We start from the raw sequence: 11,682 nt of genomic DNA on the forward strand, positions 1-11,682 counted from the left end.
AAATGGACATTCATAGAGTGCATCAAATATGCTAAACGGAAGCTCAACCGTGCTTGATAGAAACAAAAGAATCAATTAGGGTTTGTTCTTGAGTCAAGCAAGCACATTTGAGCTGCTTTTCATATTTGATATGCTCTGTGTGGTCATCACATAAAACAAGAATTCCTGCTCGATTCATGTGGATTACTTTCTTCCTTCTTTTCTTTATGTACTTTTTAAAGCTTTAACGTTTAAGTTACATGGACTTTCATTGGATAGACAAAAATGATGAGAGAATATTAAAAAAAATATCTTCATTTGTTTCGCAAAAATATACATAAGTCTTATGGGTTTAGAATGACGTGAAAGTAAGTGAATGATGAAAGCATTTTCAATTTTGGGTGAACTACCCTTTTAAATGAATTAATCAGTCATTGGTCAATATTGTTTTTGCTCGGTAAATCATTAATATACATGAACTTGCAAACACATATTCAATAAAAAAATATGAGAAAGCGGACAGCTTAGGAAACCATGTTTGAATATTGCCTCAGTTCATTTAGTCGTAACGCTGCAGACACAATTTGGGTCACACTACACCTTACTAAAATTGGCTGTGTTACTGGAAAAGCTACAGTATTTGGAAAAGAGTTCAACTACGGTTTGTGGTCTTGCTACTTTTAGTTGCTCCCCAACACAGCGCTGCAGGAATTCTATATTTTTGAAGGTCAAAACCAGGAAATTACGTAGCATTTTAGCACTTCCAGTTCCATCGTCTTTAAGTCAGTGGGATTTTTTTTAAGCTTTTACTTGTCATGAAGAAGGCTTTCACAGTTTTCACTTTCAAAACATCATGTTTATAATCGGGCTTCTCCAAATTGTAACACAAATGTCAAGCAAAATGTTTGTTAAATAAAGACTGTTGTCAGAAGTGTGTGTACTTCTGGAGATTGTATTTAGGCTTCAAACATCCTATAAAATAATTTGTGAAGATTATCATGAGGAATAACTCGTCTAAGAATCCCAGACTTTTGTTGGTCACAGAGCTTAGTTTCTGCAATAATCCAAAAGCCAATGGAAAACCCATACTGGGTGTTTTTGAGGGAACCAGGGTGATGCAACTTCTGGGATGGCTTACAAAAATACTGTCCTCATTAGCATCAATGTCATTAGCAAATTTTAAGCTCATTGTATAGCTAACTAATTTTTCAAAAGTGTAACTTAACTATAACATGAGTAAAAATGAAAATAAAACCTTTCTGGCTTTGTGTTGTTGAAGGGGTTCTTGTGTCTTACTGATGGTGCTGTGAGGGTACATAAAAGGTCACAGGGATGAAAATGCCTTGCTGACAGCTCCCTCAAATAGCAGAATCACAGAACGAGACAGTATTTGTAATGAAGACACGGTTTTGACATGCTCAGTCTGTTCATGGACACATGACACACTAACATGGGAGCTGGAAAATAGGAAGTGAGAGGAGACCAGGTTTGGATATTATAAGAACCCGAGACCAAGGTCTTCAGGTTGTCACTGTGAACGATGCGGAGACCAGGAGAATTTGACATCCCCTTAGAAACTTTCAGCATAGAACCTTAATGCGTTCGGACAGTCACAGATGTGTCCTTGGTCACTGGAGATTCAGTGACTTTCCTCGCCCGCCGTTCAGTTGGATAGTGTCCATCCAGTGAGACGTGAAGCATGTGGGTGACTCTGCTCAGCTCAAATCCTCAAGACCTCTCTCTCCCTATATCTCACCAGACGGCAAGTTGGCAACAAATACTATTACCTTCTGCTCGTTTATTCCTCAAGTGATTTATCAAACCCTCCTCAATCTGTTGGCACAACCATATTAGCAGCAGTTAAATTACCATAGGACTCAGTCGGTCATGTAAGTGAGGTGGGGCAGTAGCACACCATAGGACATCCAAAAGTCTGCATATTTAAAATGGTTATTAGCTCTAAATATTGTGTTAATTTAGCACAACAATTTATAAAAATTAAAGTGTCGTCAAAAGCTAACGCATTATCCAAAATAAAGGACTAAAGCAATTCTATGTAGAAGTATTAACTAACTGCGAGGATTTATTTTTAGTGATATGAAAATAAAACACCATACTGACGTCTAAAGCTATAGTCTATTGAATCATTTACTGTTGTCTGCTAAAATAATGTTTTCGATTTACACAACCGCTCAAAAGTCTGGGATCAGTACTTTTGTTTTTTGTTTTTTTGAAAGAAATTACTTTTATTCAGTAAGAATTCTATACAGGAATAAATTATATTTTAACACATTAAAATGAAAAACAGTGATTTTAAATTGTAATAATATTTCAGAATATTACATTTTTTTTCTATATTCATTTAATTTCATGAATTTTCTCAACAAATATTTATATATCAGAAAATTAATTAAACTAATGATAATTTAATCAGCATATTAATTCATTAAAATGAAATGACAGCCCTTGCTTTAACATATGATATACAGGCATATCTGTTGCCAGCAATTTTGCAGTTTCACAAGACAGATGGTCAAATCAATAGATAATAGCTCTAACTGGTCTGATGCAAAAACCAATCATGAAACATCTTTTAAGAGTAATTTAAACGAGGAGTTTAATGAGAAAAGAGAGGTAGAGATGCACAAGGCTGAAAATTAAGCAGAACGTTATGAAAGTTCCCAGTGGAAGCTAAAGTACTGCTGAAGTATTGCTCTCTAATGACTGAATGAAGAAATTAACCCCTTTCCCATTTCTCACATGAAGCACAGAATTTCCCTATATTATATGCACCATCACTGCTTAGATGTTCAAACCACAATTACAAACCCCTTTGAACCATGACCAGCCGGCAAGTTCAAAGGGGTTGAAATTTCCGCACTGTCTATTTTGCAACAAATGTAGTTAAAAAATTATGTAACATTGTGTGTATCAGTATGAGCACCACCTGTCAGTCCGATTTGAATTTCCTTAGCCATAATGTAGCATTTATATCATTGCAGTTTCATTTCAAATTCTGTTAAACTGTTTTTATTTCTCAAGGTGGCTGATATAAGAGCACCGCTGTGCTGTGTAATGAGGTATATAGGTGGGGAAGAGCTTTTGAAATGTACAATGTGTACTAGAATCATAACATTGTCAGGATGTGGCACTATTACCAATGGGGAAAAAAAGTCCAAATGTGGCTTATAACAACATAGAAAGTGACTTACTGAAGAGATTTAGATTTATTAATGAACGTGTGAAACATGGATTATTTTTTAACACTGCAGTCAGTCTTGGATAATTTGTGTTGGTGTGAAAAAGAAAAAGCTTCATTTCTGGCTCACTACAATAATACTCTCGCAGTGTCCACTGAGAGCCATTACACGTTCATATATATTTCCAACAAAACAAGTTATTGCACTGCAGTCATTGAATATTGAAGAGATGCCGTCCTTGAGGGCTCCTTGAGTAAGGAACTGCCGTGTGCAGGTTAGGCGATGTGGATCCTATGAGGCAGGTGCCAAAGTAATTACATCAAACATCTTCAAATTGCAAGGCAACGTTTGCTCAACTAGCTCTGTGCCATGAATATATGTCACACATCAAGCATTTCTATATGCTGCTCTCTGTGCTTTTGTGCATTGTGCCTACCTGACATGTAAAAGCGGCCTATGTTCTTTATACCATCAGGAGATCTTCATACAGGGCCAATTTATTGATGTCAGAAGGTCTCGGTTTGCTTCTCTCATAAAATCATCATAGTTTTATTCTGTGTGCACTCAGTGCTCTTGAACTGTAAAACATGCCAACATATGTTGACATAAATATTGCATCAGCTCCACAGAAGAAGCTTGGCACTTTGCAATATCTCAACTTGCATCAAATTGCAAAATAAGGATTTTACATTAAATAGAAAAAGACATTCCTCCAGGAATGAAAAAATAAAAAATAAAAATATATATATCACAAATGAGGTGTCTCTTTGAGAGCAATAACATTAAACTTAGTAAGTTTAATCTTCTAAAAAAAAAAAAAAAAATTGCTCACCAATGGATCCTCTGCAGTGAATGGGTGCCGTCAGAATGAGTCCAAATAGCCGATAAAAACATCACAATAATCCACACGTAATCCATATGACTCCAGTCTATCAGTTAATGTCTTGAGAAGCGAAAAGATAGAGTACATTTTCAACAAACTTTCATTTTTGCGTGAACCATTCCTTTAATAGCAAGATCTATAATCAAAAATCAGAGATTCCAATATGAACTCATACATTTCTTCATGAACTTCTCCCAGTGCCATTTTGATATGCTATGATATGCATAATTTGTGTCTTTTTAAGACAAATAATTTTTCCTAAGGAATTTTAGGAGAAACATCTGAGACAGTTAATACTTTTTTTTTTTTTTTTAAACAGAAGAATATCTGAGAACTTCATGAAAGAGCAGCCTCTGAGCAATAAAATGTTCCTCTGGGTGAACAGAGGGAAACCTGGCACGGAAAATTAAATTTGTCGAGTAAAAGTGCAGAGTGATTCCTCCGGCTCTGGTAAACACTTTTACTTTGGGGATTGTGAAGGTCTTCTCATGTGTCAGTTGGTTTGATATAGCAGCAATATTTCTGGAAATGATCACAGTTTGTTTAAGTGCTTTCTCGAAGGTGTTAAGAACACATCATGGGACCCATGCTGTGAAAAATGCCTAATTTCAGCAAAGCTATTTGTGACCTGCTGGGGCATTTAAAAGTATTTCCTAGACATTAAACTTCGATCATCTCAGAACCTGTTAGGACCGTTTGTGCATTGAGCAACTAAGCAAAAAGCCACAACATTATTATGATAGTTTCCCTGTGAACTTTATGACTGACAATTACAGAAAGTAACAGCTGACAGTTAATGCATTTTAATGAAATTACAAAATATTATGAACTATAAACTCTGTTGCGTTTAATTGTGTCTAGTCTAGACAGTTTTGACTGGACTCTTTCATAAGTATAATTAAATCTCTTTCTACAGAGATGCCTGTCTGATTTACAAGGACAAAATGACGTACTGTACCGTATGGTCAGCCGGCTACTTCTGATTTTAAAGAATGTAGGTTTTATCAAACAGGCAGGCCGTCCTTGTCATTTGAAACTCTGTGGCATGTAAATAAGTCATTATTCCTGCTTCATACATTGACTTTTTGATTTTTGCAGTCGTCACGTTTCACACTTCCTGTCTATTTTAGCTGAATGAAGTGATAACTACACATTTTAATCCAAAGACCACTGTTTTCCAAAGTGTGAACCGCAGAGGTATTGCGGGGTATATTTTTGTCTCATAATATCAGGTTGTAATATATCAAAACTATTTTTTCCATTATAGCGAGGTGAGATGGCTGGCTTATATTTAGTTCAGTCAATGACGATTGTCTGCCTATTCCAAATTGTATCAACGGATGCTCTGTAAAAGAGGAGCAGAGCACAACATCAACCTCGTCAAAAGGATCTGATTTAACCACAACTAAACAAAATGCAGTTCTGGTTGCATGTGTCTTCTAAATACCCTGAGCTCTCTAACAAGGCAATTATATTTTTGATGCCGTTTGCTACAATATGATGCTTCGCAATTCATTCTAATATGCTGATTTGGTGCTCGAGAAACATTTCTTGTTATTATAATCATCATTGTGGAAAACAGCTGTGCTATGTAATATTTTTGTGGAAACTAATGTATTTTTTTCATGAGTCTTTCATAAATGGGACATTTACAAGAACAAGAACAGCATTCATTTGAACTATAAATTGTTTGGAAATAATGAAAAGGTCTTTACTGAAACTTTCGATCAATTTAATGCATCCTTGCAGAAATCAGAATAGCATTACAGCACTTGTTCACCAATGGTTCCTCTGCAGTGAATGGGTGCCGTCAGATTTAGAGTCCAAATAGCTGATAAAAACATCACAATAATTCACACAGTCCATCAATTAACATCTTGAAGTGAAAATCTGCATGTTTGTAATAAACAAAACCATCATTAAGACATTTTTAACTTAAAACTGTTGCTTCAGGCTAAAATGTCCTCTATCCATAATATTGCCTTCTCCATTGAAAAGGTTGTCTCATCTGAATCAGGAGAGGAATCTGCATAAATCAAGCACCATTTACAAGCAAAAACAGTTCTAAACAAATATGTGGATGGATTTTGATGCGAGAGGACAACAGGGGATGGACTTTTTCACTGGAGGAAGTGTTATTATGGATTTATGGACTATTTTGACCAGAAGCAACAGTTTAAAGTTAAAATACCTTAAAATGGATTGGTTTCTAACAAACACACAGCTTTTTGCTTCACAAGACATTAACTGATAGACTGGAGTCATGTGGATTACTTGTGGATTATTGTAATGTTTTTATCAGCTGTTTGGACTCTCATTCTGATGGCACCCATTCACTGCAGAGGATCCATTGGTGAGCAAGTGCTGTAATGCTAAATTTATCCAAATCTATTCCAACAAAGAAACAAATGTATCTACATCTTGGGGCCTAAGAGTGAGCAAATTTTCACATTTGGGTGAACTATTCCTTTAAGTAACAGTGAGCCATTGTATAATATCCTCTCCTCAGTGAGATTTGTTCATGAATTAGTCATTTGTGGAGGCCAGCTGGCCGATGTATTTAACATAGGGCATATGCAACACAAAAGGGAAAACTACTTCATATTCACACAGTCCATCAATTAACTTGTAATTGAAGTGAAAATCTGCATGTTTGTAATAAACAAAACCATCATTAAGACATTTTTAACTTAAAACTGTTGCTTCAGGCTAAAATGTCCTCTATCCATAATATTGCCTTCTCCATTGAAAAGGTTGTCTCATCTGAATCAGGAGAGGAATCTGCATAAATCAAGCACCATTTACAAGCAAAAACAGTTCTAAACAAATATGTGGATGGATTTTGATGCGAGAGGACAACAGGGGATGGACTTTTTCACTGGAGGAAGTGTTATTATGGATTTATGGACTATTTTGACCAGAAGCAACAGTTTAAAGTTAAAATACCTTAAAATGGATTGGTTTCTAACAAACACATTACTTGTGGTAATGTTTTTATCAGCTGTTTGGACTCTCATTCTGATGGCACCCATTCACTGCAGAGGACAGAGGATTTTTTTTTTTTTTTAAACAGAAGAATATCTGAGAACTTCATGAAAGAGCAGCCTCTGAGCAATAAAATGTTCCTCTGGGTGAACAGAGGGAAACCTGGCACGGAAAATTAAATTTGTCGAGTAAAAGTGCAGAGTGATTCCTCCGGCTCTGGTAAACACTTTTACTTTGGGGATTGTGAAGGTCTTCTCATGTGTCAGTTGGTTTGATATAGCAGCAATATTTCTGGAAATGATCACAGTTTGTTTAAGTGCTTTCTCGAAGGTGTTAAGAACACATCATGGGACCCATGCTGTGAAAAATGCCTAATTTCAGCAAAGCTATTTGTGACCTGCTGGGGCATTTAAAAGTATTTCCTAGACATTAAACTTCGATCATCTCAGAACCTGTTAGGACCGTTTGTGCATTGAGCAACTAAGCAAAAAGCCACAACATTATTATGATAGTTTCCCTGTGAACTTTATGACTGACAATTACAGAAAGTAACAGCTGACAGTTAATGCATTTTAATGAAATTACAAAATATTATGAACTATAAACTCTGTTGCGTTTAATTGTGTCTAGTCTAGACAGTTTTGACTGGACTCTTTCATAAGTATAATTAAATCTCTTTCTACAGAGATGCCTGTCTGATTTACAAGGACAAAATGACGTACTGTACCGTATGGTCAGCCGGCTACTTCTGATTTTAAAGAATGTAGGTTTTATCAAACAGGCAGGCCGTCCTTGTCATTTGAAACTCTGTGGCATGTAAATAAGTCATTATTCCTGCTTCATACATTGACTTTTTGATTTTTGCAGTCGTCACGTTTCACACTTCCTGTCTATTTTAGCTGAATGAAGTGATAACTACACATTTTAATCCAAAGACCACTGTTTTCCAAAGTGTGAACCGCAGAGGTATTGCGGGGTATATTTTTGTCTCATAATATCAGGTTGTAATATATCAAAACTATTTTTTCCATTATAGCGAGGTGAGATGGCTGGCTTATATTTAGTTCAGTCAATGACGATTGTCTGCCTATTCCAAATTGTATCAACGGATGCTCTGTAAAAGAGGAGCAGAGCACAACATCAACCTCGTCAAAAGGATCTGATTTAATCACAACTAAACAAAATGCAGTTCTGGTTGCATGTGTCTTCTAAATACCCTGAGCTCTCTAACAAGGCAATTATATTTTTGATGCCGTTTGCTACAATATGATGCTTCGCAATTCATTCTAATATGCTGATTTGGTGCTCGAGAAACATTTCTTGTTATTATAATCATCATTGTGGAAAACAGCTGTGCTATGTAATATTTTTGTGGAAACTAATGTATTTTTTTCATGAGTCTTTCATAAATGGGACATTTACAAGAACAAGAACAGCATTCATTTGAACTATAAATTGTTTGGAAATAATGAAAAGGTCTTTACTGAAACTTTCGATCAATTTAATGCATCCTTGCAGAAATCAGAATAGCATTAAAGCACTTGTTCACCAATGGTTCCTCTGCAGTGAATGGGTGCCGTCAGATTTAGAGTCCAAATAGCTGATAAAAACATCACAATAATTCACACAGTCCATCAATTAACATCTTGAAGTGAAAATCTGCATGTTTGTAATAAACAAAACCATCATTAAGACATTTTTAACTTAAAACTGTTGCTTCAGGCTAAAATGTCCTCTATCCATAATATTGCCTTCTCCATTGAAAAGGTTGTCTCATCTGAATCAGGAGAGGAATCTGCATAAATCAAGCACCATTTACAAGCAAAAACAGTTCTAAACAAATATGTGGATGGATTTTGATGCGAGAGGACAACAGGGGATGGACTTTTTCACTGGAGGAAGTGTTATTATGGATTTATGGACTATTTTGACCAGAAGCAACAGTTTAAAGTTAAAATACCTTAAAATGGATTGGTTTCTAACAAACACACAGCTTTTTGCTTCACAAGACATTAACTGATAGACTGGAGTCATGTGGATTACTTGTGGATTATTGTAATGTTTTTATCAGCTGTTTGGACTCTCATTCTGATGGCACCCATTCACTGCAGAGGATCCATTGGTGAGCAAGTGCTGTAATGCTAAATTTATCCAAATCTATTCCAACAAAGAAACAAATGTATCTACATCTTGGGGCCTAAGAGTGAGCAAATTTTCACATTTGGGTGAACTATTCCTTTAAGTAACAGTGAGCCATTGTATAATATCCTCTCCTCAGTGAGATTTGTTCATGAATTAGTCATTTGTGGAGGCCAGCTGGCCGATGTATTTAACATAGGGCATATGCAACACAAAAGGGAAAACTACTTCATTGCGGCATGCAAGATGTTTTGCAGTCCGATTCCTTTGGCTTTTTATAAGCTTATCAAAATGACCTTAAAATTACAATGGCCAATCAAAATACAATCTCCCTTGTGAAAAGAACCCAAATCCACTGCTCAAAAGAAATCTATTAATACATTCTTTATGCAAAAAGCTGTTTGAAGACACGAAAGAAATAGTTGAGCATAGTTTTTAAAATCAATTTTAGATATTAATAACAAATTAAGTTTTCAAGGACAAAAGAGATGCTTTTTTTTGTTTTTTTGTTTTTTTTGCTTTAGGGACAACAAAGGTACAATAAACAAGAAATCTCCCAGACTACATACACAATAGAGTGCTAAATCTCAGGCCGTTTGTTCTAAAGCTCCTGTAAATAGTTCCCCGCAGATTAACTGCAGGTGTTACAATGACTGATAATGGAGAGTGTGTCCTCGAGCTCCGCTCTGCTGTAGGGCAACATGGCATGTTCTAAATCTACAAAATGGTGTGCAAAGTAACAAACTAGACGAGACCAGAAAAGCAGGGCAAAGGACAACACATTTGGAGAATTGAGAGCACATGGATAAAGTGTAGTTAGACATATCCGAAAGATATGTGGGGGGTTAGTATGAGAGATACAATAAAGAATAGGCATATCTGTATTATGCAACACTGTAGTGGGCACAACTGTAAGCAGTCGAAAAACTCTTTAACAAACATTTGATAGGTCTGTCAGATGAAATATGGCCTTTCCTTCACTTTGCTGCCACTTTCTGAGGTGTTGTAAATCAAACACACAGTCAGCGAACTTGAGCGTATTTGGAAGGTTGTTCCTACCAGTCATATCTTTTTAAGCATGTACCCAAGTTTCACAGCAACTCATCTGAACGACGTTCTCTCCTGTGTTCATTTTTAGAGATGTTGTTTACGACGAGTCGTCCTGCTGATTAAAACCTACAGGAATAGAAACAGATGTTTCCTTAGAATTAAGTGACATTGTTTTGAAAGGATCAGGCAAAGCAGGTTAAATACACATGCATGATGAGGGTTAGATAAACATATTTGTTTTTTAATATGAATATCCTTATAAATAAAATACATGCATATGCAAAACAACAGCCTCCTGACATTAAGGTCAATAATTGTTCACCTGCTTATTAAACACCATAAAACGGTTTAATGAGCAGTTACTAATATGCTACAGAAATGTAAGCCGATGTTTTTGAAATATATATTTAGCTTTTTTCAACAAATAAGTGATACATGTGATTAATTTAATCAGGAATCACCTAATTAATGGATTTACAGATATATAAAAAAATGCATGAGTGCATTCATATACACATTTGTTACTTGCGATTGCTACAAGTGTAGTATTTTTTATTTAAAATAAAAAAAATAGTAATATTTCATTTTTTATTATTTAGGGAAAGGGACATTGTTTTTCTAGAGAGCATTTTATTGGAAGAAAATCTGTTGGCAATATTTCTGGTCCATGTTCTTGGAAAAGAAAATAAATTTAAAAAGTTTAAAAAAAAAAAAATAAATTAAATGAATGTAGTTGGCAAAAAAAACAAAAAAGTACAATCATAGACACTTTTGTTACTTGCAATTACTAACTGACCATATTTTTTTATAATTATACTATAATATAATTTGTAGCGGCTTCCACTAAGACGCTAGTATTGGTAATAGGAGCGAGCAAGTAATTGACGCTTAAAAATAAGTCCATGCAAAACTGAAGTAAAATGCAACAGTGTCTTTCTTTATTGTGCTCCAATGAATAAACATTGCTTCCAATTAGCTTCCCGTGGTGTCATTTTGTCTAGTTCATAGGACACAAAAGTCTATACCTTGTAGACACAGCATACTGTTCAACTCAGTCCAAACACATAATCCAATAATTTTGCATGATGAAGCACGATCCAAACCCATCCAAAACGGTCAAAAACTGTGTGCTTCCCTACTACCAATACACACCTGTTGTCTCTTCTTCTTCTTCTTTTGATTTAATGGTGAGTTGCCACACCTGTTGTATCATTAACCAATTGCCCAAATATACTATTTCCAGTGCGCCACCCAATGGACAAACACATAATTGCATTAAAATGGCTCATACACAAGTTAATAATATTAAGGGGAATTTGTAATTTAATAATATTTCGTTTTTTTATAATTTAATCATATTTAGGGGGTTGATAATTTATAATTTAATCTGGGCTCTTATAATTTAGGGGAAGGGACATTCTCATTCTAGAGAGCATTTTCTTGGAT

The 11,682-nt window shown here is 35.3% G+C and overlaps 1 long non-coding RNA gene across 1 annotated transcript; it reads right to left on the reverse strand.

Moving 5' to 3' along the window:
* Window positions 1-2,707: 2,707 nt before the first annotated feature.
* On the reverse strand, window positions 2,708-4,048 carry LOC107689389 (uncharacterized). The gene is made up of 3 exons (XR_001634331.1): window positions 4,012-4,048; window positions 3,616-3,757; window positions 2,708-3,470 (listed from the first exon to the last, which is right to left on the reverse strand). It is a non-coding gene; the product is annotated as an uncharacterized LOC107689389 (long non-coding RNA).
* Between the last annotated feature and the right edge of the window lie 7,634 nt (window positions 4,049-11,682).

Source organism: Sinocyclocheilus anshuiensis, unplaced genomic scaffold, assembly GCF_001515605.1.
Source record: "Sinocyclocheilus anshuiensis isolate Anshui unplaced genomic scaffold, SAMN03320099.WGS_v1.1 scaffold946, whole genome shotgun sequence".
Lineage (NCBI taxonomy): Eukaryota > Metazoa > Chordata > Actinopteri > Cypriniformes > Cyprinidae > Sinocyclocheilus > Sinocyclocheilus anshuiensis.